This window comes from Ceratotherium simum, chromosome 31 (assembly GCF_057802395.1).
Source record: "Ceratotherium simum simum isolate JZ-2026a chromosome 31, ASM5780239v1, whole genome shotgun sequence".
NCBI lineage: Eukaryota > Metazoa > Chordata > Mammalia > Perissodactyla > Rhinocerotidae > Ceratotherium > Ceratotherium simum.
Window position 1 is genome coordinate 7687682 of NC_141930.1, and position 27667 is coordinate 7715348.

Genomic DNA, 27667 nt, shown 5'->3' on the forward strand with positions numbered 1-27667 from the left:
TAGAAATCATAAAATTCCAAGTGGGAGTAACCCTGAGAAGGGGATCAGAAAAAAATGATTCAAAGAAATGTGAAAACATTTATGCTGGTGGTCGTGTTTAGAACTGTAAAGAAAGAAAAGATCAGGGATTTTGCTCGTGAAGAATGAAGGGTGATGCGTTTGTATGTTAGAAACCTCCTGATCATAATTCTAGTACATTCTAGTCAACAGTCACCAAGATAACAATATTTTCCCCCTTATTAATCTGTCTTTATTCTCAGGTGGGGGTTGGTTATGACAGTCCACTTAAAGGTTAAAGGGATGTGGGCAGTCCGGCAGTGCCTCAAAATGTTAAGTGTAAAGTTACTATCTGACCCAGTAATTCCATTGTTGGATATCTACCCAAGCTAAATGAAAACATACGTCCACACAAAAGCTTGTATACGAATATTCATAGCAGCATTATTTGTAGTAGCCCAAAAGTGGAAGCAAGCCAAAAATCTATAAATTGGCAAATGGATAAGTAAAATATGGTATACTCCATATAAAATATGGAATAGTATTCAGCAATAAAAAGGAATGAAGTACCGATGTGTGCTACAACTTGAGAACATGTTAGTGAGACGAGTCATTCATAAGAGACCACATATTGTATGATTTCATTTCTGTAAAATGTCTAGAATAATCAGATTTACAGACAGAAGTAAATTAACGGTTGCCTAGGGCTAAGGAGGGTGGGGGAAATGGGGAGTGAATGCTAAGGGGTAAGGAATTTCTTTTCGAGATGATGAAAATGTTCTAAAATTAGATTATGGTGATGGCTGCACAACTCTGTGAATATAGTAAAAAGCATTGAGAAAAAGAAGGTGATGCTACAAACGAGAGGATCCAGTCACAGTGCAGGAAGAGCTGCTGGCGCTTAGGGGGCAGGGGGCTCTGACCTGAGGACTTGTGTGCTGTCCCAGATTTCTCCAAAGAAGGCGGGCGGAATAAGGGGCAGGCGGAAAGAGCTGACAATGCCCCTAACCTTAAGGAGGAGGAAGATGAAGAGTCAAGGTCGGGTTAGTGTGGAAAAAAGGAGCTTAACAGAGTGAGTGAGTGCTCGTGAGGGAAGGACAGAGGGTCTGGCACCAAAGAGCCACCAGCTCTTGTCTCCTCCCCGGGGAACCTGGCCGGCTTCACGTGAGAGCAGCTAAGCTGCCGGCCTAGAGACCAGCTCCCCCGGCGTGTCCTCCGGGGTGGGCGGCTACCAGACTGTTCTGCTTTTAAGGCAGCTGCAAACCGCCTTCGCGTGGTGCGTCTGTCCCGTGTTTCAGCTCCGCGGATTGGATTTGGGAGCTCAGCCTTGTTCCTGAACAGTAGAGGGCGCTGTTAGCATGTACAGTCCGGGCTGAAGGGCACAGGAAGAAGGAAGTCGTTGGGTTGAGACTGCATCGCGTTAGAATCGAACGCGATCAGACCAGAAGAACATACTTTGGATTTTAGAACACGTTCTGGACATAACGATTTGGCACACATGCCACTGAATTAAAATAAAACCCAACTCCAGCAGCGCTGTTAATTCCTAGAGGGGTGATTTATTTAGACAGTCTGGACATTTTCTTTCATCCTCTAAGTATTTATTGAATGCCTACTATGCACGACGTATCGAGGACTTTGATACAGCCTAAAACCATAAATCCAAAGAGAGTGCCGAGTGCTGCTATTGATGGATTTTAAAAATGAGAACCATATTATCCGTATGCACATTCATCACTTGAACTCAGAATGCAGTAGAATTCTATTCAAGGATGCAGTATTGTTAGGAAACATTGATAGAGAAGGAGGGAAAATTGTTGGCTTTTTATTCTAGTTTCCCTCCCAACTCAACTATGTGAAAGCATAATAATAGCTCTATTTGTTCAGTGCGTGCTATGTGCCAGGCACTGTTTTACGTGCTTTACAGCCTTGATGTAAGTGTGGTCTGTGGACGAGCAGCATCAGCGTCACTGGGAGTTTGTTAGAAATGCAGCATCTCAGGGACCACCCAGACCTGCTGACACAGAATCTGCATTTTAGAGAGATCTGGATGCACGTGAACGTTTCCGAGGCGCTCCTCTACTACGTATTATCTTATTTAATCCCCATAACCATCCTGTGACAGAGGCACTGTTATTACCACCATTTTAAAGTGGGAAACTGAGGAAAGAGAAGTTAAGTAACTTGCACAGTACAAAGTTGGGATTTTTAACTCAGGTAAAATAGCTTCCATGCTCATGCTTGTATTCATATTGCCCAATTTTTCCTCTTCTCTATCTTCTTCCCTGAAATGCATAAAATGGGCATGTTTATTATGTCTACCTTACTATCATATTGGTGAAGCAGTCACTGTTTATAAATGTAGTTGAGATCCTTAAAGTAAAAGTACTTTTTATGGGTTAGTCATACAAAATAAAGTCTGAGCATTCCTTTCTTGGGAGTACTTTCCTTACCACAAATGTGTTCTTATGTCTGCCTTGCTTACTTTTAACACACCAGGCACACTCCTACCCCTGGGCCTTTGCCCCACATGTCTGCATGCCTAGCTCTCTCACTTCCTTCAAGTCTTTGTTTACACAGTATATTCTCCAGAGGCCTTCCTTGACTACTGTACTTGAAATTACAACTGTCCCTTTCTAAGAAAACAATTCAGAAAAGGAAGAAGCCTTTCCCAAAACCAAAGCAAAAGAGAAGTCTTCATAAGCCAAGAAGGCCACACAGAAAGAAGTTGACAGCTAAAAGAAGAAAAAGATCCAACCATCTCCCACCTTTCAGTGGCCCAGGACACTGCAACTCCAAAGGCAGGTCATCTACCTTCAGAAGAGTGCTCCCAGGAGGAATAAGCTTGACCACTGTGCCACCATCAGGTTCCCCCTGATTTCTGAGTGGGTCCTGGAGAAATGGAGAGCAAGAACACACGGTGCTCACTGTGGTTGTCAAGGGCAGATCCATCAGGCTGTGAAGAAGCTCTGCTACCCTGATGTGGCCACAGTCAACACTCCAAGGAGGGAAGAAGGCATACCTTAGACTAGACCTACCATGATGCTTTAAATGCTGCCAACCAAATGGGGATCATCTAAATAGAGTGCAGCTCATCAGTTTTAAATATATGAAGGTTTTCTATGATCCAAGAAAAAGAATTATGACTGTGCCCTGCCAACACACAAACCCAGCCACCCACACACACACACACCTTATTCCCCTTCTCTGCTTCATTTGTCTCAGTAGCACTTTTTACCACCTGATGAATATATTTTCTTTATTTGCTAATTGTTTCTTTTTTTTCCGTTAGAATATAAATTCCCATAAGGACGGGGATTTTTGTTTGTTTTGTTCGCTGTGCACCCCTCCCCACCCCCAACTTTTAGAAAATTACCTGGTACAATATAGCTGCTTTGTAACATTTGTTGAATGAATGAATGAATGAGTGAATGGTTCCTACCTGATTGCAAACTTCTCAAGATGTTGGGCATGTTTTACACCTCAAAATCCTAGTAGTGTGATTGGTAGAATAAATGTTTATTTAAATGGAGTTGTTGTGTTGAGAGCATACATATAGAAGTTTAAATTGCACTTTTATGTCACCAGTATCCTTTTTTCTGTTGTTCGGAAAAGATCAAATCAAAAATCTGGATATTGTACCACACTTCATAAGAGAAGACCACTCAGCTGTAATAAAGGCTAATTATATGTTGTGCATTTCAAGTCTACAGTTTTGAACATTTCATTCTTGATAGGCAATTTTTATTTGACATATAAAAATGATAGTAGCTTGTAAGGATATCACTTTTTACTTAATGCTACTGAGTTACTTTAACAAGGCTCCCTGTATGACAAAGTTGTAAAAACTATTACTTGATGTAGCAGTTGCCAAGGTAACCAGCTTAATGAGCAATTAAGCATGTGAAATCAATGAAACTCATCCATGTGTAAAACTTCAACTCCAGTGGTTCAGAAACAGACACATAATTATTTTCATGTTTTAAAATGAAATTTAAATTTTAGTCATGTGGAGGTGTCAAAGATGTCAAGTCTCATTTCTTACTGAAATGTCTGATTTGCATTTTAGGTCTTGTTGGGGTTTGCAGGGTGCTCTATAAAATACTCTTCTCTTCACTTCACCGATAAAGAGAGAGACATCAAACACTGGCAGATAGAGAAAAAATTGTCTGTTCTATGACTGGTAAAACCGAATTGAGGACAATAGCTTGAATCTTTGGTCACAATCCAGGCTGTTCCACGTCTAGATCATGGGGTGACTTACCTGGGGGAGATTCTGAAAACTCAGTTACTCAGAATCACTCCTTTGAGTGCATTGATATACTTTGAGCCCCAGTAGTGGAGAGAGAGGAAGGGACCTTCTAGAAGACAAGCTAAGCCTGAAGCCTACTATGTTTACCAGATGGAAATGGAAGACGAGTGGACCAAGTCACATCCATTCTACAGCCTTCTGGAAAAATTAAAAACTGAGCCATGCTAGGTCAGGTCCTCTCCACAATTCACAAACAAAGTCCCCCCATCGTCATCTGGGGAGGGTCAAGTGGAGGACAAAGTGACAGGCAGATTCTCTCTTCCCATTACATTTTTTTTTTAAAGTAAACTTATTAAAATGGAACATAGGTTAGTGTACCATATATACAGAAAAATGCACAAATCATACGTGAGTTCAATAAGTCTTACAAAATAAACACACCCATGTAGCCAGCGACCAGGTTTTAAAAAGAAAAGGACAATACCCAAAAATAGAGAACAATACCCAGAAGTCCTTCTCATGCCAGCTGATCCCTTAGAAACTTAACTGCATGACAAAGCAAAGTTCAAAACTCCTTCAAGTATTATAACAAAATCTAGCATACAAAAAGACAAATTCAGAATGTCTGGGAACCAATCCAAAATTATCATTCATGAAACAGGAAATATGACACATAAATAGTAGATAAATCAATGGAAAGAGACCAGAAATGACAGAGAAGATAGAATTATCAGATAAGGACTTTAAAACAGCAATTATTATATGATATGTTCAAGAATGTAAAGGAAAGCATTAACAAAATGATAAAAGAAATGAGAGATATTTTAAAAATGGAATTTCTACACGTGAAAAAATATAAGGTATAATATGAACAATATACTGGATGAAATATGAGGGTATTAGACACTGCAGAAGAAAAAAATTGGTGCTACTAAAGACAACAACAGAAACCATCCACAATGAAACACTCAAAAGAAACTGAAACAAAACAAACAAACAAAACACAGACCCTCAGTGATCTGTGGGACAATATGAAGCTGACTAACATACATGTAATTGGGGTTCCAGAAAGATAAGGGGAAAGATGAACAGCAAATATTATTTGAAGATATAATGGATGAAAATTTCTAAATTTAATGAAAGTATAAGCCCATAGATTCAAAAAGCTCAACAAACACAAAGCAAAAGAAATATAAAGAAAATGGTGCTGATGCACATCTTGATCAAATTTCTGAAAACCACTGATAAAGAGAAGATCCTAAAAGCAACTGGAGTTGAGGGGAAGGTGGAGAATGATTATATACAGAAGAACAAAGGTAAGAATTACAGAAGACTTCTGGACAGAAACTGTGGAAGCCTTGAGACAATGGAACAATTTCTTTAAAGGGCTGAAAGACAAAACTGTCCACCTATCCTTCTTTATCCAGTGAAAATGTGTTTAAAAATGAAAGTGAAACAAAGACCTTTTAGATTTAAAATAATCTGGGATAATTCATTGACATCAGACTAACTCTACAAAACAAATGTTAAAAAGAATTCTTCAGGGCCGGCCCAGTGGCTTAGCAGTTAAGTGTGGGCGCTCCGCTACTGGCGGCCCGGGTTCAGATCCTGGGCATGCACCGACGCACTGCTTCTCCGGCCATGCTGAGGCCACGTTCCACATACAGCAACTAGAAGGATGTGCAACTACGACATACAACTATCTACTGGGGCTTTGGGGGAAAAAAGGAGGAGGATTGGCAATAGATGTTAGCTCAGAGCTGGTCTTCCTCAGCAAAAAGAGGAGGATTAGCACGGATGTTAGCTCAGGGCTGATCTTCCTCACAAAAAAAAAAAAATTCTTCAGGCAAAAAGGAAAATGACACTAGATAGAAATGTGGATGTACACAAAAGGATAAAGAACGCTGGAAAAAGTTTCTGAAAAGTAAAAATGTTTACTATCAGGCAAAACAAGCTTTCGAACAAGGATATTACCAGGAACAAAAGGAAGATTTCATAATGATAAAAAGGTCAATTCCTCAAGAAGACATAAAAAATTTAAATGTGTATGCACCTAATAACAGAACTTTGAAAAACATGAAGCAAAACTGTTAAAACTCATAGGAAAAACAGAAAAATCCAGTTAGCTATTTCGACACTCAACTCTCAGTAATTAGTAGAAAGTGGACAAAAAATCAGAAATTTCTATATTATAGAAAACTTCAAAGACTCTATCAGATTGGTCCAATTTACATTTATAGAACATTCCACCCAACAATAGCAGAATACATATTCTTTTCACATGTACATAAAACATTCATCGAGATGGAACATATTCTTTTTTTTTTTTAATTTATTTTATTTTATTTATTTTTTACCCCAAAGCCCCAGTAGATAGTTGTATGTCATAGTTGCACAGCCTTCTAGTTGCTGTATGTGGGACGCGGCCTCAGCATGGCGGGAGAAGCGGTGCGTCGGTGCGCACCCGGGATCCGAACCTGGGCTGCCAGCAGTGGAGCGCACACACTTAACCGCTAAGCCACGGGGCCAGCCCCCGAGATGGAACATATTCTTGGCTATAAAATAAATCTCAATAAATTTAAAAGAATTGAAATCATACTGAGTATGTTTTCAGATCACAATGAAATTGTAATAAAAAAAAATTATCTGGAAAATCCCCCCAAATACTTGGAAAATAAGCAACATCTTTTCATGTAACCCAAGAAGAAAACACAAGGGAAACTGAGAAATATTTTAAACTGAGAGAAAATGAAAACACACTATATCAAAATTTGTGGAATAAAGCAAATACAGCGATTAGAGGTAAATTAATGGCATTAAATGCTTATGTTAGAAAAGAACAAATTCTAAAATTAATGGTCTAAGCTTCTACCCTAAGAACCGGGAGGCGGGGGGAGGGGGAAGAGGGGAGGAGGGGGAAGCAAATTAACCAAAGCAGGTAGAAGAAGGAAAGAGAGATAAAAATTGAAATCAATGAAGAGAAAACAGAGAATCAAGGAGAGCACAAAACCAAAAACTAGTTCTCTACAAAGATCAATAAAGTTAATAGGCCTCTATCAGACTGATCAAGAGAAAAAAAAAAAGAAAGGTACAAATTACCAATATCAGGAACAAAAGAATGATATAAAAAAAAAAGATGTCAACATCTTTTATTGATGACATCAACAAAAATACTACAAGATTTGGAGTATTGTGAACAGCTTTATGCCAACAAATTAAACACTGTATAGTAAATGAATGAATTCCCTGAAAGATACAAACTATCAAAGCTCACTCAAGATGTAAATTCCCTGAAATTATGTATAAAACATACAGTCAATATTATAACATACTTTTGAGAGAAATTAAAGAAGACCTAAGTAATGGAGAGGTATACCATGTTTATGAATAGGAAAATCCAATCTTTTTGAGATGCCAATTATCCCCAAAATGATCTATAGATTCAATGCAATCATATTCAAAATTTAGGAGGCACTTTTGTAGAAATTAACAAGTTAATTCTAAAATTGATATGAAAATGCAAAAATTCCAGAATAGCCAAAACAGTTTTAACCAAGAAAAGAAAAGAGCAAAGTTAGAGGACTTACACAATCCACTTTCAAGACTTTCTTTAAAGCAGTGGTTCTCAATCCAAGATGATATTGCCCCCATGGTACAGTGGCAATATCCAAGGACATTTTTTTTATTTTCATGACTAGGAGGAGGGGGTGCTACTGCCGTCTAGTGGGTACAAGCCAGGGATGCTGCTAAACATCTTACAGTGCACAGGATAGCCCCCCACAACAAAGAGTTGATCATCCCAAAATGTCAATAGTGCCGCTGTTGAGAACCTCTCCTCTAAAGTTACAGTAATTAAGGCAGTGGGGTACCATGGGCATAAGGATGCAGACATGTAGCAGAAATGAATAGAAAGTTCAGAAATAGACTCACACATATATAATCAATTAATGTTGACAGAGGTGCCAAGGTAATTCATTGGGGAAAATGATAGACTTTTCAATAAATGGTGCTGGGATAATTGGATATCCATATGAGAAAAAGATGAACCTCAATCTTTACTTCACACCATATACTAAAAACTAACCTGAAATGGGTCATAGACCTCAATGTAAGAGCAAAAATTCTAAAACTTCTAGAAAAAAATATAGGAGAAAATCTCAGCAACAGCAGGTAAGACAAGAATTTCTTAGGTAAATAAAGCATAACATGAAAAGAAAAAATTGATAATTTGGATTTCATCAAAACTTTTGCTCTTCAAAAGTCACTGTTGAAAAATAAAAAGGCAAGCCACAGTTGGGAAACAATCTTTGCAAAACATATATAAAATAAAGAATTTGAGCGCAGAATATGAAGAACTCTTACAACTCAATAAAAACAAGCAAACAAAACAACCTTGATAACAAGTAGGCAGAAGATTTAAGTAGACACTCCACCAAAGACAATATATGGATAACACAAAAGTAAATAAGCATATGAAAAGGTGTTTAGCTTAGTTAGTCACCTGGGAAATGCAAATTCAAACCACAATGAAATACCACTACACATCCACTAGTGTAGCTAAAATATTGAGGATACCAAGTTTGGTTGAGGATGTGGAGCAACTGGAAGTCTCATACAAATGGTGCAAGGGGGCCGGCCCCGTGGCGTGTGGTTAAGTGCATGCGCTCCGCTGCTGGCGGCCCATGTTCCGATCCCGGGCGCGCACTGAGGCACCGCTTGTCAGGCCATGCTGTGGCAGCGTCCCATATAACGTGGAGGAAGAAAGTCACAGATGTTAGCGCAGGGCCAGTCTTCCTCAGCAAACAGAGGAGGATTGGTATGGATGTTAGCTCAGGGCTGATCCTCCTCACAAAAATAAATAAATAAATAAATATTAAAAATAAAACAAAAACAAATGGTACAGACACTTTGGAAAACACTTTGGCGGCTTCTAATAAAGTTAAACGTACACTTATCATACAACCCAGCAATCTTACTCTTATGTATTTATCCAGGAAAAATGAAAAAAAAAACTGTCTCTACAAACACTTGTATATGGATGTTAGTAGATTTGTTCATAATAGGCCCAAACTTTAAATAATCAAAATGTTCACCAATTGGTAAATTACAAAAATGCTATAGAATATCCACTCATGTCTTCCAAAGAAATTAAAAGAAGACTATATGTTTGTGTGTGTGTGTGTTTGTGTGTGTGTGTGTGTGTATGATAAGGGGTAAATGAGCAGGAAAGAGTGACTAGGGGAACACATTTTCCCTTTCCCATACTCTTCATTCTTCCCTTCCTGCAGATGGAGTTTACCTATGATGTCAACCCCCTCTGGCCCAAAGAAGTTCTTTGAGCATTTCTTGTAATGCAGGTCTGCTGGCAATGAACTCTCTCAGTTTGGGTTTATCTGTAAATTTATTCATTTCAATTTCTTTTTTCTTAACAGCTTTTTTTGATATATAATTTACATACCATACAATTCGCCCATTTACAGTGTGCAATTCAGTGGCTGTTCGTATATTCACAGAGTTGTTCATTCATAACCACAATCAATTTTAGAGCATTTTCATTAACCCCCAAAAGAAACCCTGCACCTCTTAGCCATGACCCCTAATTTTGCCATTCCCTCTAGCCCCAGGCAACCACTAATCTACTTCATGTCTCTATAGATTTGCCTATTCTGGACATTTCATATAAATGAAATCATACCAAATGTAGTCTGTTCCCTCAGATCAGCCCAATTCTATTACCACCTGTTGCAGATTGGTTTCCTGGGAAGCAGACATTGAGACGAAAATTAGCATGCAGATGTTTATTAGAGCATGGACTTGGGATCCACACCTGGGAGGGCAGTGAAGGAAGCTGACTTGGGCTGAGGGAGGAGTTGGGCTGTGATGCAGTCACCTCAGAGGCCTCAGTCAACAATACATGGTGCTCTGAAGCTGGGATAGCCCTTTGGGTTGTCTGGAGTTGGGCTGAGGGGGTCAGATCTTTATATACCCATATTAACCAGTCACTGGATGAAGACTACCACTGGATAGGGCATGGGTAAGGGGGCGCTCTTCAGCAAGAACAATTCCTAGAGGGAGGCTGACAGCTCAAAATCAGTCAGTGTAACTCCCAACAATTGAGAATTAAGTCATTCAATCCAGAAGGGGTATTGTTACCTCACAAAATTGTGGTTCACTTGCCTGATGTGCATAGACAAGCCAATGATTTATGGCATTAGCCTTTGGAAAAAGAGATCAGCTTTATTCTGTGAACTCGACCTGCAGGGAGAACAGGGGGCATGTACCCTCAGATCTGTCTCCCCGAATCAGGATTTGGGGAAAAATTTAAGAGGTTAGGGAGAACAGGCTAGAATGCAGAAACACTGGTGAGACAGGTTTTGCTTGGTGTGCTTCCAGCATTTATGGTAAGGTTTTAAATATTTATGACAGGGTTCTAAACATTTATGATGAGGTTCTAAACTTTTATGATAGGGTTCTAAACATTTTTGATGAGATGGGGAAGGAATTTTAACACCAGATCTTCCTGAATAAGGGATTCCTCGCTTCTGATAAAAGTTAGTCTTTCAAGTTCTGGTCACGTCCCCATCCTTGGGTTCCGTGGGAAGGAGGATCTTTGGTTCCACAGTCATTTGAGGTCATGATTTCTTCTTTTGAGCATGCCCTGGCTACATGACTTTGCAGATTTTCTGAAAGGCAATTCTTAATCACTCTGTTGGTAAGAGATGGGGTCAGTTGAACTGGTCCTGGAGGGCCTGCAGTTGCAGTATCTGGGCGGTACGTCACAGCATCCATTACATGGGCTGATTTAGGAATAGTGGGGGAGAAAGAATGGTTCCCCCAAAGGGTCCTGTCAGAGCAGAGCTCTATTCTCTTCAATCTTTCTGCTTGGAGAGAAAATCTGTTCTTGGTGATGTCTTGAGTAGGGGAAGAAGAGGCCAAGAGCCTAGCTGAGGTGTTGCCAGCTAAATGAGGATTCCTTAAGTAAGCAAATCTTGGAAGGGTGCCTGGACACAGCCCATGAAAGTGTCTCCAGCCCTTTGCAAATACCCTATGAAGAGCTATTGCTCTGGCTATAGAACCTGAAGCCCAGAAAAAATTTTCCACTGTGGGCTTCTATGGACTACTCCTCATTCAGAGTTAGGCAACCGACCAGTGAGGAGCAGTGATTAACTGCCAATAAGTGAAAAAGGAGAGTGGCAATAAGTGGTCAATTGAATAGCAGGGTGGGATAAGGTCACTTTACTTCCAAACAGGCCTTTAAAGCTAAATTGATTTCTCTCCCTTGTGTTCAAATATTTACTTCCAACTACTTCTCTGTGATCTTTTTTCCAGCTGTGCCTCTTGGTTTTTTTCTCTTCCACTCCTGACTTTTCATTTCTTGCATTTTTCTTCCTTTTCCTCATTTTTTTCTCTTTTTCCCTCTCCCGTCTCCTTTCCACCTTCTTTCTATTATTATTTTCATTTCCCTACTTATAATTCACTTGTGTATCAGCTTTATTGAGATATAATTCACCTACCATTCAATTCACCCATTTGAAGTGCACAATTCCATTGGTGTTTACCATATTCATAAAGTTGTGCAACCGTCATTGCAATCAATTTTATTACCATAGGTTTGTAGTAAACTTTGAAATCAGGGAGTGTGGTACCTCCAGCTTGGTTCTTTTTTTCTCAGGATTGGTTTGGAGTCTTTTGTGTTCCTGCAATCAATTTTAGAATATTTTCACCATCCCCAAAAGAAGCCCTTTGCCCTTTAGCTATCACCCTCCGACCCTCCTGTTTCTCCCAGCCCTAGGCAAATACTCACCTACTTTCTGTCTCCACGAATTTGCTTATAATACGTGGCCTTTGTGACTGGCTTCTTTTACTTAGCACTTAGCATAATGTTCTCAAGGCTCATTCAAATTGTAGTATGTATCAGCACTTCATTTCTTTTTATGGCCAAATAATATTCCATTATATGGATATACCACATTTTGTTTATCCATTTATCAGTTAGCAGATATTTCAGTTGTTTCACTTTTTGGCTATTATGAATAACGCTGCCACGATCATTCATGTACAAGTTTTTGTGTGGATGTATGTTTTCATTTCTCTAGGAGTGGAATTGCTGAATCATATGATAACTCTATGTTAAACTTTCTGAGGAGCGGCCAGACTGTTTTCCAATGTGTTGCCACGGCTTTACGCTCCCACCAGCAGTGTAGGAGGGTGTTGATTTCTCCACATCCTCTCCAACACTTGTTATTATGTGTCTTTTTGATTACAGCCATCCTAGTGGGTATGGAATGGTATTGGACTGCGATTTTGATTTGCATTTCCCTGATGACTAATGACATTGAGCATCTTTTCATGTGCTCATTAGCCATTTTAATATCTTCTTTAGAGAAATGTCTATTCAGATACTTTGCCAATTTTCCAATTGGGTTGTCCTTGTGTGACTGAGTTTGTAAAAAGTTTTAAAAAAAATATATTCTAGATACAAATCCCTTATCAAATATATAATTTGCAAAAATCTTCTCCCATTTTGTGGGTTGTCTTTTCACTTTCTCGATAGTGTCCTTTGAAGCACAAAAGTTTTTAATTTTGAAGAAGTCCTAGTTATCTATTTTTCTTTTGTTGCTTGTGCTTTTGGTGTCATATCTAAGAAACCATTGCCAAATCCAAGGTCATAAAGATTTACCCTTATGTTTTCTTTTAAGAGTGTAACAATTTTAGCTCTTATATTTACATCTTTGAATTATTTTTAGTTAATTTTTGTATATGGGGTGAGGTAGAAGTTTAACTTCATTCTTTTGCATGTGGATGTCTTCTTGTCTCAACTCCATTTGTTGAAAAGACTATCCTTTGCCCATTGAATAGTCTTAGCACCCTTGTCAAAAAATCAGTCAACCACAGATTCATTCAATTCAATTAACCACAGATAGGTTTATTTCTGGACTCTCAATTGTAATCCTTTGAACTATCTGTCTATTCCTATGCCAGTACCACACTGTAGTAAGTTTTTGATTACCATTACTTTGTAGTAAGTTTTGAAATTGGGAAGTGTGGGTCTTCCAACTTTGTTCTTCTTTTTCAAGATTGTTTTGTAATTCATTTTTAACTTGAAACATGCTTTTTGTCTTCTATGTACCAGAAAATACGTGAAAGGAACAAGATTGCATGGGTCAGCCAGGAGAGACATGCCCTTAAAGAGAATTAACAATGTATGATGGAGATTATGATAGGAGAATTATAGATACTTATAAAAACATAACAAGGACACTAAGCTAAATCCGGGAATTGTGAAAGACTGACTGAGGAGACAAGGCTCAGACTGAGAGCCTGGGAAGGAATAGAAGATAACCAGAAGAAGAGAGATTACCACACTCCAGGCCATTCCAAAGAATGGCTTTTGTGAATCCTGGGCTCAAGGTATGGCTGTAAAGACAGAACAGAGTTCAGAAAAGCTTTAGTAGAGGGGCCGGCCCCGTGGCTTAGCAGTTAAGTGTGTGCGCTCCACTACTGGCGGCCTGGGTTCGGATCCCAGGCGCGCACCAACACACCGCTTCTCCAGCCATGCTGAGGCGGCGTCCCACATACAGCAACTAGAAGGATGTGCAACTACGACATACAACTATCTACTGGGGCTTTGGGGGGGGGGAAAGGAGGAGGATTGGCAATAGATGTTAGCTCAGAGCCAGTCTTGCTCAGCAAAAAGAGGAGGATTAGCATGGATGTTAGCTCAGGGCCGATCTTCCTCACAAAAAAAAAAAAAAAGGAAACTCTGTTTATTGAACCCAGTAAATTATCTACAGGGAGACAACTAGAAAAAATCAGGGACATTCAGGGAGGCCTAGATCCTAAAATTTGTTTAAACCTCTCTTCATGCTCTCTACTTACCCTGGAGATCACCATATTTCTTTCAAGGATGGGCAAAAAAATTTAACAGCCCAGCATCAGCCATGTTCCTATATCTCAAGAACTTTCCAGAGTGGAACCATGGCTAATGATTAGAATGTGAGAGTGGGTCTCTCCTCCTAATACTCGCCCCCCTAGACCATTCTAAATAGCCAGATACAGAATCTATCACATGAAAAGAACCACCCACCATAAGAACAATGGCTCCATTAAATAGCTTTGAGGGATAACCCTCACTCTAGCCAGCTTCTCTTTGGTCCACAAGATGAGAAAAGAGAGCAGGAAGCACCTATCATTTAAGAGAATGCTCCTGAGATTCTGCAAGTAAAGGAGCGGAATCATTATGGTAATCAGACAGAAACAGTTGGTTTAGAAGGGAGGCCAGTAACTTGGCTGCTGAACTTCTCCTGTGCCACCTCCTTTCAGAGTCTCTGAGACAATTTACCATCACTTGCTCCCCGACCAGGGTCAAAATCCAGACCATTACCTGAACAGCCCCTCCCCCATGCCATCACCACATTCTGTTTTGTGGCTTAATGTTGGCAGCTTGCCCAAAATCCAGCTGGAGTCCATGGGTTTTATGACAAGCAATTTTTAATATAAATACCAAATAGTGTAACATATGAATAACTAATACTTCTTAAGCAAATCAAATATGTTATTCTTACTGTGGAATTTACCGCCCTGGAGAGACTTAACCCTTGAGTTTGCAAAGTCTCCTCAGAGGAAATTCTTTTGAGAGAGATTTGTTAACTGCACTGGGGAATTTGTTTTCACAGGAGGCCAAGGGAGCAGGTGCCTGAGCAGCTGGGAGAAGAAAGTGTCTTGTTTACAATGTAAACCCTCCATGGTTCACCCTCCTCCAGGCCCAGATTCTGGCCAGATAGCATAAAGATGAGTCATCAAAAAGGACTACAGGAAAAACAAAGGGGAAATGAAGGCATATAAAGGAGGGGAAAGAAACTATGTAAAACCAATAATATCTGAAATGGGGCTAGAAGAGACTAAAAAGACAACAGATTGGGATGGTTACAGCTAATATTTCCAAATTCAATTTTAAGAATTAAAAAATCAAATATTTTGGAAGGCAATTTTTCAATATCTAATAAAATTTAAACTATTTATATCTTTTGACCAAGAAATACACTTCTTAGAATTTACCCTTCAGTCAGAGTCACATAAGTATATAAAGATGAATGTACAAAGATATCCAAAGCAGCATTCCATTTAAAAACAAAAAATTAAATATGACCTAAATTTCTACAACAAAGATTTATTGAGCACCAATTAAGTCCCCTTGCTAAGCCTAACATCTTCGCCGATGCCCAAGATCTCACCCCCTTCTCACATTTTCAAGGACTTTGCTCCTGCTGTCCTCCCTTCATTAATCATCATTTTTTCTCTCTCAACTGGACCATTCCCATTAGTATAAAACATGACGTCATCATCGCCATTTAAAAAACAAACAATGCTCTCCCTCCACAGCCCATTTCCAATTGCTCCATCGTCTGCTTAACTTTAGAGAAAACTCCTTGAAAGTGTTTTCTCTTCCAGATGTTTTTATTTCCTCACCTTTGATTTTCTCTTTAACATCCAACTCAAGCGTCTATCCCTGTCACTCTCTGCAACTACCTTGTCAAGGTCTCCATTGACCTCCATCTTGCCAAACCCTATGACAAGTCTCAGTCCTCATCTCACTTTCTCTGTCAAAGGTGTTTGACTGAGGGCCGGCCCCGTGGCTTAGCGGTTAAGTGCGCGCGCTCCGCTACTGGCAGCCGGGGTTCCGATTCCAGGCGCGCACCGATGGGCCACTTGTCGAGCCATGCTGTGGCGGCATCCCATATAAAGTGGAGGAAGATGGGCATGGATGTTAGCCCAGGGCCAGTCTTCCTCAGCAAAAAGAGGAGGATTAGCAAGATGTTAGCTCAGGGCTGATCTTCCTCACACACACACAAAAAAAAGGTGTTTGACTGAGTAGATCTTTATGAACACACTCCCGTTATTTCTCCTTCTTCCACTTTCCTGCTCTTTCCCACTTGTAAATGTTGAAAGCCCCAGGGCTCTAGGCCCTCTCCTCTTCTGTACCCATGTTCACTTCCAAAAGGAACTCACCCAGTACCAAGGCTCTAAATAACATTTATTGATGACTTCTAAATTGACATCTCCAAAACTGAGCATCCTCTCATCTCCCCTGGGAGAACTCACCCATCTACTTAAAATCTCTACTTTGATGTATAGTAGGTCATTCGGTCTTAACATATCCAAATCAGAATTCTTCATTTTCTCCACTTTTCCCTCGCAAAACCTGAGCTCTAGTCTCTCCCACCATCTCAGCTGATGTCGCCAACAATTATCCAAATGTTAAGGATGCCTCCTGCTGAAAGCCTCGAGTCGTTCTTGATTTCTCTCTCCTCGCTGTCACATTTCTCCCCCATTCAATCCATCAGCACAACCCATGAATTCCGCATTCAATTTATCACCTGAATCTGACCTCACTATATTCCTGGAACCTCGGTGAGTCAGAGCTTCTCTCAGAAATAGATTTCTATCTGGTCACCCTGCTTTTGTTCCTGCTCCCTACAGTCCATTAGCTACTTAACAGCCAGAGTGATCCTGTAAAATCCTAGATAAGTTCATATCACTTCCCTGCTTAAAACCTTCCAGGGCTTTCTGTTGCACCTAGAATAAATTGCAAACCTCCTACCATGGCACCTAATGACCTCTCCTACCAACCACCATTCTCCCTTCCTGCTAGCTCCACTCCAACCCCTCTGGTCTTCTCTGGGTTCCTTGAACAAGCCAACTGTGTTCACATCCCTGGCACTTAGCACCAGCTCTTCCCTTGGCCTGTAATGCCCTCTCCAGATCACCACGTGGTCTGACTTTCGTACTATTTAGTTATCTACTCCAATTCATCTTCTTGAGGAAATTTCTCTCATGACCATCAAGAACAAACTCCTATTATCCGTACCCCCTTACTGGGTTCTATTTTCCTTGTAGCACTCACTACCTATTTATGTACTGGTTTGTTTTCTTTATTCTTCTTCTCCTCATGTGCACTGAGGTTCAGGACATCATCTTTTTCACTGCTGCCTCTCTAGCACCTAGAACAATGACTACTACATAGCAGATGTTAGTGTTTTTTGAATGAATGAATGCCAGAAAAATTTTCAAGACATATATTTAACTGGAAAAAAAAGCAAGCTTCAAAATAGTACAGACAAGTCGCATTAATACTAGTACTGGGGCCGGCCTGGTGGCGTGGTAGTTAGGTTCTTGCTCTCTGCTTCGGCAGCCCAGGGTTTGCGGATTCAGGTCCCGGGCGCAGACTTGCACACCACTCATCAAGCAAAAACAAAGACATGATCTTGAGGGAACAGTATACATGGAGACTACTCCGGACTGAACCAGGATATAAGGTGCCAATATTAACCCACTGAAGGCAGAGGGCAGAGTACAAATGAACAGGTCCCTCCACCTGCTCTGTGGTAGCAGAGACTAGAGGAAATAAAGTAGAAATATTTAGAATTATATCTGCCCAATTAGATAAAAGATTAGAACATAGAAGTTAAGTGACATAAAATTATGATGAAATTAAAATGCATGGGTAAAAAGTTAAAAATTCACAGATGGAGACAAATAAGAACAAAGACAAGGAGGAATAGACCAGGTAATGCAGTCATGGGGGCAGAATGGGAGGCCCCTCAGAACACCTGGGCTTGCCCAGGCCCCCGGAAGAGGGAGGGACTGGGCCCAGAGCCTAGTGCCTCTCGAACACAACCTGTGTCAGGAGGCATGTGCCCCTCTTACTTTGGGGGTGAGAAAAGGGCTCACTGCTCGTGGTTCCGCAGCTCCAACCCCATGCACATTTGGGCAGACAGCCTGTTTTCAGGACACTTTGCTTCTGCCGTGTGCCAAGGACCACGTGGGTCTCACTCTTTTCTGTGTCCAAGGTCCCCAGTCCAGGGCGTGGCACGTTATCAGCCAACAGTAAGTGCCTGCTGCTGCTATTGCCGGTGGAGGAGGCAGGACAGCCGCTGAGGGAGAAGGGGCTGCTCTGACCACACAGCTCAGTCTGTGACTCGCACCTGGAGCCTTTCAAGCGCTCAGCGCCTGAGCCCTACCCCAGAAGGTCTGACTACACCCATCTTGGGTGGTGTCTAGGCACCAGCATTTTAAAGCATGTTTTAACTCTTTATTTTGAGATCATTTCAAATGTACAGAAAAGTTAGAAAAATAGCATAAAAAGCTCCTCTGTACTCTTCACCCATATTCCCCGATTGTTAACATTTTACCGTATTTGCCCTACCATTGTCTTTCTACACACACACACACACACACACACACCACATTCCTTCCCCCCCCCCCCGCCCCGTATTTAAGAATAAGTTTTAAGATTAGTGGTTACCAGAGGGGAAGGGGGTTGGGGGTGGGCAAAAGGGATAAAGGGGCACAAATGTGTGGTGACAGATAAAAATTAGACTATTGGTGGTGAGCACAATGCAGTCTACACAGAAATTGATGAACAATAATGTACACCTGAAATTACGCAGTGTTATAAACCATTATGACCTCAATAAAATAGCTGAAAAAAAAAAGAATAAGTTTTAGACATGATGTCTTATTGCCCCTTAATACGTCAGTGTGTATTTCCCAAGAAAGCAAAGACCTTCTCCTACGTAGCCACAGTGTCACCATAAAATCAGGAAATTAATATTGATTTAGTACCACCTCCTAATCCACAGCCCTCATTCAAATTGTGAATACTGTCCCCATAATTTGTGTTAGAGGTCCAGGATCTAGCCCAGGTTGTGTTGGGTTTGGGTATGATAGCTCTTCAGTTTCCTCCTAGCAGTTTCTCATACTTTCCTGTCTTTAATTACCCCGTCATTTAAGAGTACAGGCTAGTAACCATTCAATTATTGCTTGGTTAGGGTTAGTCTGATATTTCTTCATGGTTTATGTGTTTTTTAAGGAACATCACAGAAGGGATGCTGTGTTTTTCTCACTGCATCACATGAGGGACACACAATTTTTCTCGTTATTGACGATGTTAACATTCGTCACTTGAGTAATGTGATGTTGGCCGAGTTTCTCCACTATAAAGCTCACTAATTGTGTTCACTGATTAATAGGTAATTAATGGGTACTTTGTAGGGATATATTTTAAGACTTTTACTGTCTGGTAGAACTTTCCTTTATTCTCATTTATTATTTATATCACCATGTGTTCGTGTACTCCTAGTTTATCCTGAGGTTCAATCTGTTATGTCCAAATTATCTCAGTTTGCCAGTGGGAGCCCCTTCGAGCTAACTCCCACGTCCTTTTGACATGTCCCCTTCCACTCTTTCAGCTCTTCCTTACTCTCTAGCAAAACAAGATGCTCCAGGCTCGTCTTATATCTTCCCTGTTCCAGCCCTAGGGACAGCCGTTTCTCTAAGGAGCGCTAATTCCTTTTATTGGAGGAGGGTATTTAGAAACCAAGATCTGGATGCTAGGTGTGCTCATTGCTACCAGGGTGTCATTCTATCTAAAGACCCTCTAAGAGAAGCCTGAGTGGTAATCTATTTTGCTGCTACATTTCTTCATTTTGGTCATAGATACCCCCAAGATAGCTCTCCGTGCCACATATTTTCTATTTGCCCCACCATATCCAGTTTCCAGCCTTCTCCACTTTGCCCCCTGCCCAGGAGCTTGACTGATATGGACCACAGTGAACTGTTTTCAAGTCCTCTGTCACTGGGTGGTTGGGCTCAGCCCGTGAGGAGTCCCAGCAAGAAAAGGGAAGAAAGAGGAAAGCAGAGTCGGGGTATTGATTACTCTGTCTCCCTCCCCATGAGGTCTCCTTCAGTTGGCTGTGTCCTTTGACTGGAAGTCTGCATTTTTCTCAGGGCCACAACACTACACAGTCCTCTTCTCCCTGTTCCTACAACTGCTCCCTCCCCTCCCCTCAGGTGGTGAGTCCCAGTAACTAAATTCACACCTTTGCGAATAAACTCTCCTCAAACTACCTGAGTTCAAATGGCCATCTCTTTCCTGTCAGGACTTGGACTGACATCTTATGGGTAAAAATATGGGTGTTCCTAAATTGTTCTCCCTGTTTCCCAATGATCCAGAAAAATAGGACTCCTCGTGAAGCTGTAACTCTTGTATTAGAGCTTCCTTCTCCAGGACAGGGGTTGGCAAACTTTTTCCATCAGGGCCAGATAGTAAAGATTTTAGGCTTTCAGTCCTGTCACAGCTGCTCTACTCTGCCTTGGTAGATGGGATCAGCCACAGACACGAGGTGAACACACGGCTTGCTGCAGGCATACAAGGAATGCTCCTCAGGTGTTATCATTCAGTAACACGTTTGCTGTAGGATTTTGTTAGAGATTCTTCATCAGGTCTAGGAGCACGGTATTTGTAAGCTCCATTTTACAGATTAGGAAACTGAAAATCATTGAGGTTACCAGCTTGCCATAAGTCCCATAATTATGCAGTGGGATAGTAGCAGTAATCCTCTGAGACCAAATTCTTTGCTCCCAATACCATGCAGAATTTTTTTGAACAAGGTATTATGAAGGCAATATTATTCTAGAGAATGATAGGTTAGTGAGATTTTTGAGGCTAAGAGGGTTTTAGGGTTCTTTGGAAACCATACTGTCTATCGGCAGTCTCAATTCTAGACAAGATGTATCACTGTGGGATTGTATATGCGATAACAGCAATACTCTAGGAAAGAAAAGAGTGTGTAGAGGAAAAGGACATTTTTGTTGTCTCCCTAACTGGGTCCTTCTGATGTCACAGAGCTGCTAAATTGAACCACCCTGAAGGCTGCCCTACCTTTAAATTAGTTATCGGTATTGTTAATTAGTTCTAGTTATTGTTAACCAGTCTGAGTTGGGCTTTCTGTCTTGCAACTGAAAATACGCTAATAGGCAAACAGAGCTTCCTGCTGTTTATTGATCCAGAAGCCAAAAGAGAATATTCAGCAACCAGAAGCTAGTGAATGCATAAGACCACAGATGTATGCTTCTTCTCCTGATTTGGCTTTCTGAAATGCTGTCAGCTTTTCAGAAATAGGTGCAAGTGTCTGTTTTGCACATTCAGGAAAATTCATTAAATATTTTTAATTACTCAGATATTGTTTAACTCATAATATACTTGAGTATACGTGTTGTTTGAAAAGTATCCATAATGTAGAGTGAAAGCAGGTTATATAAGATTATGCATTTTATCATTACATTCTTTTTTTTTTAACTAGCGGCTATTGTGTAAATGATGAAATGCTAATATTGTTATTTATAAAATGAATTTGGGAAGGCAAGGCTTTTAGTTTATTTGCAAGCAAAGCAATGGCAATTCTGCTGCAAGAATACTGTTAACTGTTGCTATTCCAATAAGAAAAAAGTGGGCACGCTGGGGGAAAAAAAGTATTCCAAATGTCTTGAATGCTTTGTCTGATCTCTGAAGTTCCCTTTGTTCTGTTGGAATGCCTAAGTCAATGAATTCAGTATTGATTTATTTCAAAGGTCCTAAGGCCTAAAGCTTGGAGAGAGAATGAAAAGAACAAAAGAAAGATTTTTCTTAGATTGTATTAAACCTCCAGGCGCAGAAAATATACAATTGACAAGCACATCAGAGACTTCTTTGTTCCCTACTAAACATGTAGAAAATAACTCTACGGCCAGGGTGAAAAGGTATATTTACTGATTAACGAGAAGACTTATAATTTAACCAGGATTTCTTAATTCCACCAAAGTAAACCTAGACTGTAACATCGTGCCAGTATTGGTTTTCCTCTCTCTGCTACGTTCAGGTCGCACACTTTGCCTGGTCTTATTGCAGATACTGGGCATTCAGTAAATAGTTCATAAGTGACTTCTGGCTGGCTGAAATAATGGGAGACTGTAAAATTAGTTTTAGTATCTTTTTGATATGATTTTTACTCCAACACTGCACATTCAGGTATGTTAAATATTTTGATTCTCTGTTTTCAACTACAAAAAAGTAGGGCAGTAAAAAGTAGTGGGTTCCAAGAGTTTCTGGAACTCTTGCTGCTGTCATTTGAGACTTGACTTGATATAGTTCATCACCTCACCATAAATAAAAATTCTGGCAGTAGCTGATATAAATAGTAACATTTGTTGAGTTCTTACTGTATGCCAGGCAATGAGCTGTATTCTTTACGTGAAATTTAAAAATTCTCCCTCACAACGACTTTCTAGGTAAGTCATATTATTTTTCTGGTTTAAAGATGAGGAAACTGTGTAAACTAGGTTGCCTCTTGGGCTACATAAAATATATACATTTGCACAGAAGGAAAATAAAGACATTAATGATCCTTTTACAAAGAGATTCCTTATTGAGTGACAGGATTCCTTCTAGTCTTTTAATGTAACAATACTCCTAATTCATTCAAAAACTTCTCAATTATAATAGTTCAATTTGCATGCTTTTCAGTTACAGCTCTTCAAGAAAACAATTTTGTACATGAAAAGGGAACTGTAAGTTATTGCCTCATTAATGATATTTTTACATTTGAAAGAGAGACAATTGCTTGAACTTCAAAATTAATATTCCATTTGTTTAAACCATAACTATAAAAAATGCAATTATAAAAATATATAAGATTTTTATTATGGAAATTAAACCCCCATACACCTATCACCTAGCTTCAAAAATTATCAAAACTTTCCAAGCTATGAATATATTTTTGAAGCACTGGTAATAAGAAGGGTGACCATATAATATATTATCCAAACTAGGACACTTGAGAGTAAAAGGGGGTGTTATTAATAATCCCTCCAGGACAACAGGCATAAACCAAGACTGTACTGGGGAAACCAGGGCATGTGATCAGCATGAATGAATTCACCTGTGTGTAATAGTTAAGGTACTTAATAACATACACATATGTAAGAATATTTAGGACAAAATAGTTCTAATGTGAGGGAAGACACACACATCTCTTCTTAAATAATTTTCTATATTTATCATTGTTATGGACTGAATGCTTGTGTCCTCCGAAAATTCATATGTTGAAGCCCTAACCCCCAATGGGATGGTGTTTGGAAGTGGGGCCTTTGGGAACTAATTAGGTCATGAGGGTGGAGTCCTCATCAATGGGGTTAGTGCCCTTATGAGAAGAGACACAGAGAGCTCTCTCTCTTTCCTTCTCTCTCTCTGCCATATGAAGACACAGCGAGTAGGCAGCCATCTACGAACCAGGAAGTGGGCCCTTGAGGGACCAAATGGGCTGGCCCCTTGATCTTGGACTTCTCAGCCTCCAGAACTGTGAGAAGTAAATGTCTGTTGTTTAAACCATTCAGTCTATGACATTTTGTTATGGCAGCCTGAGGAGACTAAGACAACCATGTTGAATAGGATTTGTAGGGGCTTTTACCATTCTGTCACAGAATTAAACGAAACATATATTTTTAAGAGCAAGTATTTGACAATAAATCTATTACTATAATCTAGCAACAGTGCAGTAATACTAACTCTAGCAGAGCAGCTAAAGTGCATGGGAAGAGACAAACCTAAATGTGTGACTGATGCCTGCCAATTGCTCGCTGAACATGTTCCTCAGCCTTTCTCTTATTACGGGATAGCGATAGGACTTATTTCATAGGGTTGTTGGAGGACAAATGAGTAATGCGGGCAAAGCACACAGCGTGTCACCTGACACATGTGAACACTTAATGAAGACTGCCTTTTTTTTTTTTAATTTTTAGTTTTTTAGTGAGGAAGATCAGCCCTGTGCTAACGTCTGCCAACCCTCCTCTTTTTTTGCTGAGGAAGACTGGCCCTGGGCTAACATCAGTGATCATCCTCCTCCACTTTATACGGGATGCCGCCACAACATGGCTTGCCAAGTGGTGCGTCGGTGTGCGCCTGGAATTCCAACCGGCGAACCCTGGGCCACCGCAGCAGAACGCGTGCACTTAACCGCTTGCGCCACCGGCCGGCCCCTGGAGACTGCCTTTTATTTCCTTCCACCCTCTCCTTTCCTCCTCCTCTTCTCCTCCCCTGCTCAGGCCCCTCCTGGGCACAGGCGCAGCAGCACTGAGGCTGGGAGGTTGGCTTGTCGACTTTACAGGGAAGCTGGAGTGGAGGAACAGGAGCTGCTCCAGGGCGGGGACAAGACTCTCACCAGAGACACTCGCCAGATACTGGGACAATGTGATGACAGGTCACTTCTTGTCCCTGGTCAGAGGGAGTTCAAAGTCTCATAACTTGAGCCTTTAAAATCACAACCCTGCTTATAATCAAAGACTGTACATTCAGGTGAGGCCTGAACGTATCAATTAAAAGTAAAATCGAGAGGCCAGCCTTGTGGTGTGGTGGCAAAGTTCACGTGCTCCGCTTCGGTGGCCCAGCATTTGTGGGTTGGGATCCCGGGCGTGGACCTACACACCGCTTGTCAAGCCGTGCTGTAGTGGCGTCCCATATACAAAATGGAGGAAGACTGACGACAGGTGTTAGCTCAGGACCAACCTTTCTCACCAAAGAAAAAGTAAAATTGGGATATTATTCACCTCGGAGAATTGCTTTGAGGAGTCAATCAAATAACTTATATACAGGGTCTAGGACAGTCTGGCTCAGTGTAGGCCTCAAAATGGTGGTTACCTTATGCGTTTACTTCTAGAAAACCTCTCAAGGAGACACAATGAACAGAGAAGAGTCACACTGAAGCTTCTTTCTCTGTCACCAAGGAGGCAAATCCCTGACACCCCTCATCAGCCCGTGGAGGATTCCTCCTGAACAGCCAACACTTTTCATCAGCTCAGAAGACTAGGTCAATATTCAGATTGAAAGATGTCACTCCTGATCAAGTGCCAACAGACAGAAGGACAAAAACGTTTTTTTAAAAAAAATCTCCTACAAGATTTGTATTTATTATTAAATTTCCATAGCTTATGATTTTTGTCAGTAGAAAAAAAATCTTCATGAAATACCTAATGCATATTTCATTTTTGGCAGCGACGCATGTGAGAAAAATGATAACATTTTGTTCTTCACTCATTGTGTTTATGGTACATAAGGGAAGAGTGTTTCACAAACCAGTAAGTGTGCTGGTACAGACACAAATTAACATAAATCTTCTCAAAGGAAAGTGAGTGAAGCCCATGGGCCGTTAGCTAATAGTTCTGGAACATTTTATCCTAGTCATGTAGAGAAAGGGCTGAGAGATGGACATTTAAGATCTGGCAAAATATACAAGGTAATCACCCAAAGTAAAATGTTTGTTACATCACTTCTCTATTTTTCAGTAGATAATATACTCCTATTGAATTATATGAAAAGCCAAGCAAAAATGTTACCAGACAGAAATACCTTAATTGAATTGTGAAAATAGGATTGCAGTGTGGGTTGTGTATAAACAGGAGCATCGTGTTGGAGTTGAAATCAGGGCATTAATTATTTTCAAAGCCATAAACATGGACGAACTGGAGAAGGAAAGCTACAGAGAAAGAGAGAGAGAGAAGCTTCAAATTTGACCAGATGACCCAATAATGGCCTCATTATTTGTACTGAACACGGATGGAGTACTTCTCTTTTTCACACCTGAGCCCTCCCACTTCTGAGATACGGTGTTTTTCCAAATCCCCCCAAAGTGGTACTGCCAGCAAAAATGGGGCAGTCCACTGACACTGACAGGAAGCCCCCAGGGCTTCTGGGGGCTCAGTGTCTCTCCCTGGTCTGAGGTTCAGTTTCCTGTTTCCCCAATTGACACATGGTTTCAGAGCCCCAGATCAAAGGCACATTTTCATCCACATCTGCATTTATTTCATGCACTTTCAAATTTGCGCTTGCAATCTGAATGTTCCAGAAACTGGCATGGGAGCAGTGATTTAAGCTGTTCTCCAAAGGTCAAAGGCCACTCAGCTCAGCACCTGCCCAGAAGCCTTAACAAGCCAGAGTCCTTCCTTCCCTCTCTCCCTCTCTTCCACTTTCTCGCTCTTCCTACCTTCTTACCTTCCCTCCCTCCTTCCAAAAATATTCTCATTCTAACTTTAGGAGACAGAGACCAGCCTGAGAGAAGTCTGTACAAATATGGGGCCGGCCCCATGGCCTAGTGGTTAAGATCATTGCACTCCGCTTCGGTGGCCTGGGTTAGGTTCCTGGGTGCAGACCTATGCCACTCGTCAGCAGCCATGCTGTGGCGATGACCCACATACAAAATAGAGGAAGATTGGCACAAGATGTTAGCTCAGGGCAAATTTTCCTCAGCAAAAAAAAAAAAAAAAAAAGGTGACAGGTGTCCAGCATCTGAGACAACAGTCCCATGACCCAATCACCTAAAAGTGTCTCATTCTAGCTCCTCCTAAATTTAAAAAAAAAAAAAATCAAAAGTGATCAAAAGGGGCTGGCCGGTGGTGTAGTGGTTAAGTGCACACACTCCACTTCAGCGGCTCGGGGTTCACAGGTTTGGATCCCAGGCATGGACCTACCCACTGCTTATCAGTGGCAGGTGTCCCACATATAAAGTAGAGAAAGATGGGCACAGATGTTAGCCCCGGGCCAATCTTCCTCAGCAAAAAGAGGAGGATGGGCAACAGATGTTGTTCTGGGCTAATCTTCCTCAGGAAAAAAAAAAAGTGTTCAAAAGAGAAGTGAAATTGTGATCCCTTTATTCTCACTAACAGAAGCCGGCATTTACTGCTGTTCTGCAGGATTTCCTTCTACTCCTTTCCACCTGCAGATCTCTTTTCCCTACTTCCTTTTTCTCTTTTCTCTCTTTCCCTTTCTCTTCTCTGATTATTTTCTTTTCCTGAGGTCCCACAGTTACTGAAATCTCAAATCCCCATGTATTCCTCCTTTTCCCTTCAGGTTTCCTTCCCGCAAGATGTAAATAGCAGCAATATTTTTACCAGAAAGAAAGCTGCTTCAAAACAGCAAAAGCAAGCAATGAAAAGAGTTTGTGTTAGCCAACTCATTAGTGGGGGACTTGTTTCTATGTCCCTCTAAACTCCAGTCCCAGTGAAATGTTTCCAGCAGTTTCTAGTGAGGAAAATTTGAGGTTATTTTGCTTGAACAGAACTCATATCCACAGCAGGCATTATTGCTTAAATTCCTACAAGGAGGCTTAAACTCCAAACTTTAAAAATTTAAAGCAAAGGTTGACCTCAATCAATAAGTATTAAATAAATAAGATAGAGTAACTGGCGTGAGACATCACCTCCCTTACAAAAGACCCACAAAACAATTCCCAATCAACGAATATGCTAATTGTCCTTCCCCATTTGCGCAGCAATCCCCAGTTGTCTTCAGTTTGACTCATCTACTTTTGTACTCTTTTACTGTTTGTCTTGGAAATTCCCTCAGGGACCATGAATTAAGGTCTTTGTTTAATTCTCTGTAACAACTGATACAATGCCAGCTGGAAACTCAATTTTTCTTGCAGGTGATCGGTTGCATGGAAGATAATTAATATGGCTGCTGGGCTCCAGACAATGCGAAATAAATTCACGTCTGATCCTGATTTATCAAATGTTGTCACCATAATCAATAGAATAACCATACCCAAAATG

General features: G+C 40.7%; 1 pseudogene; it reads left to right on the top strand.

Moving 5' to 3' along the window:
• Positions 1-733: 733 nt before the first annotated feature.
• Positions 734-3077, top strand: LOC147913013 (large ribosomal subunit protein uL23-like; annotated as a pseudogene).
• The last annotated feature ends 24590 nt before the right edge of the window (positions 3078-27667 follow it).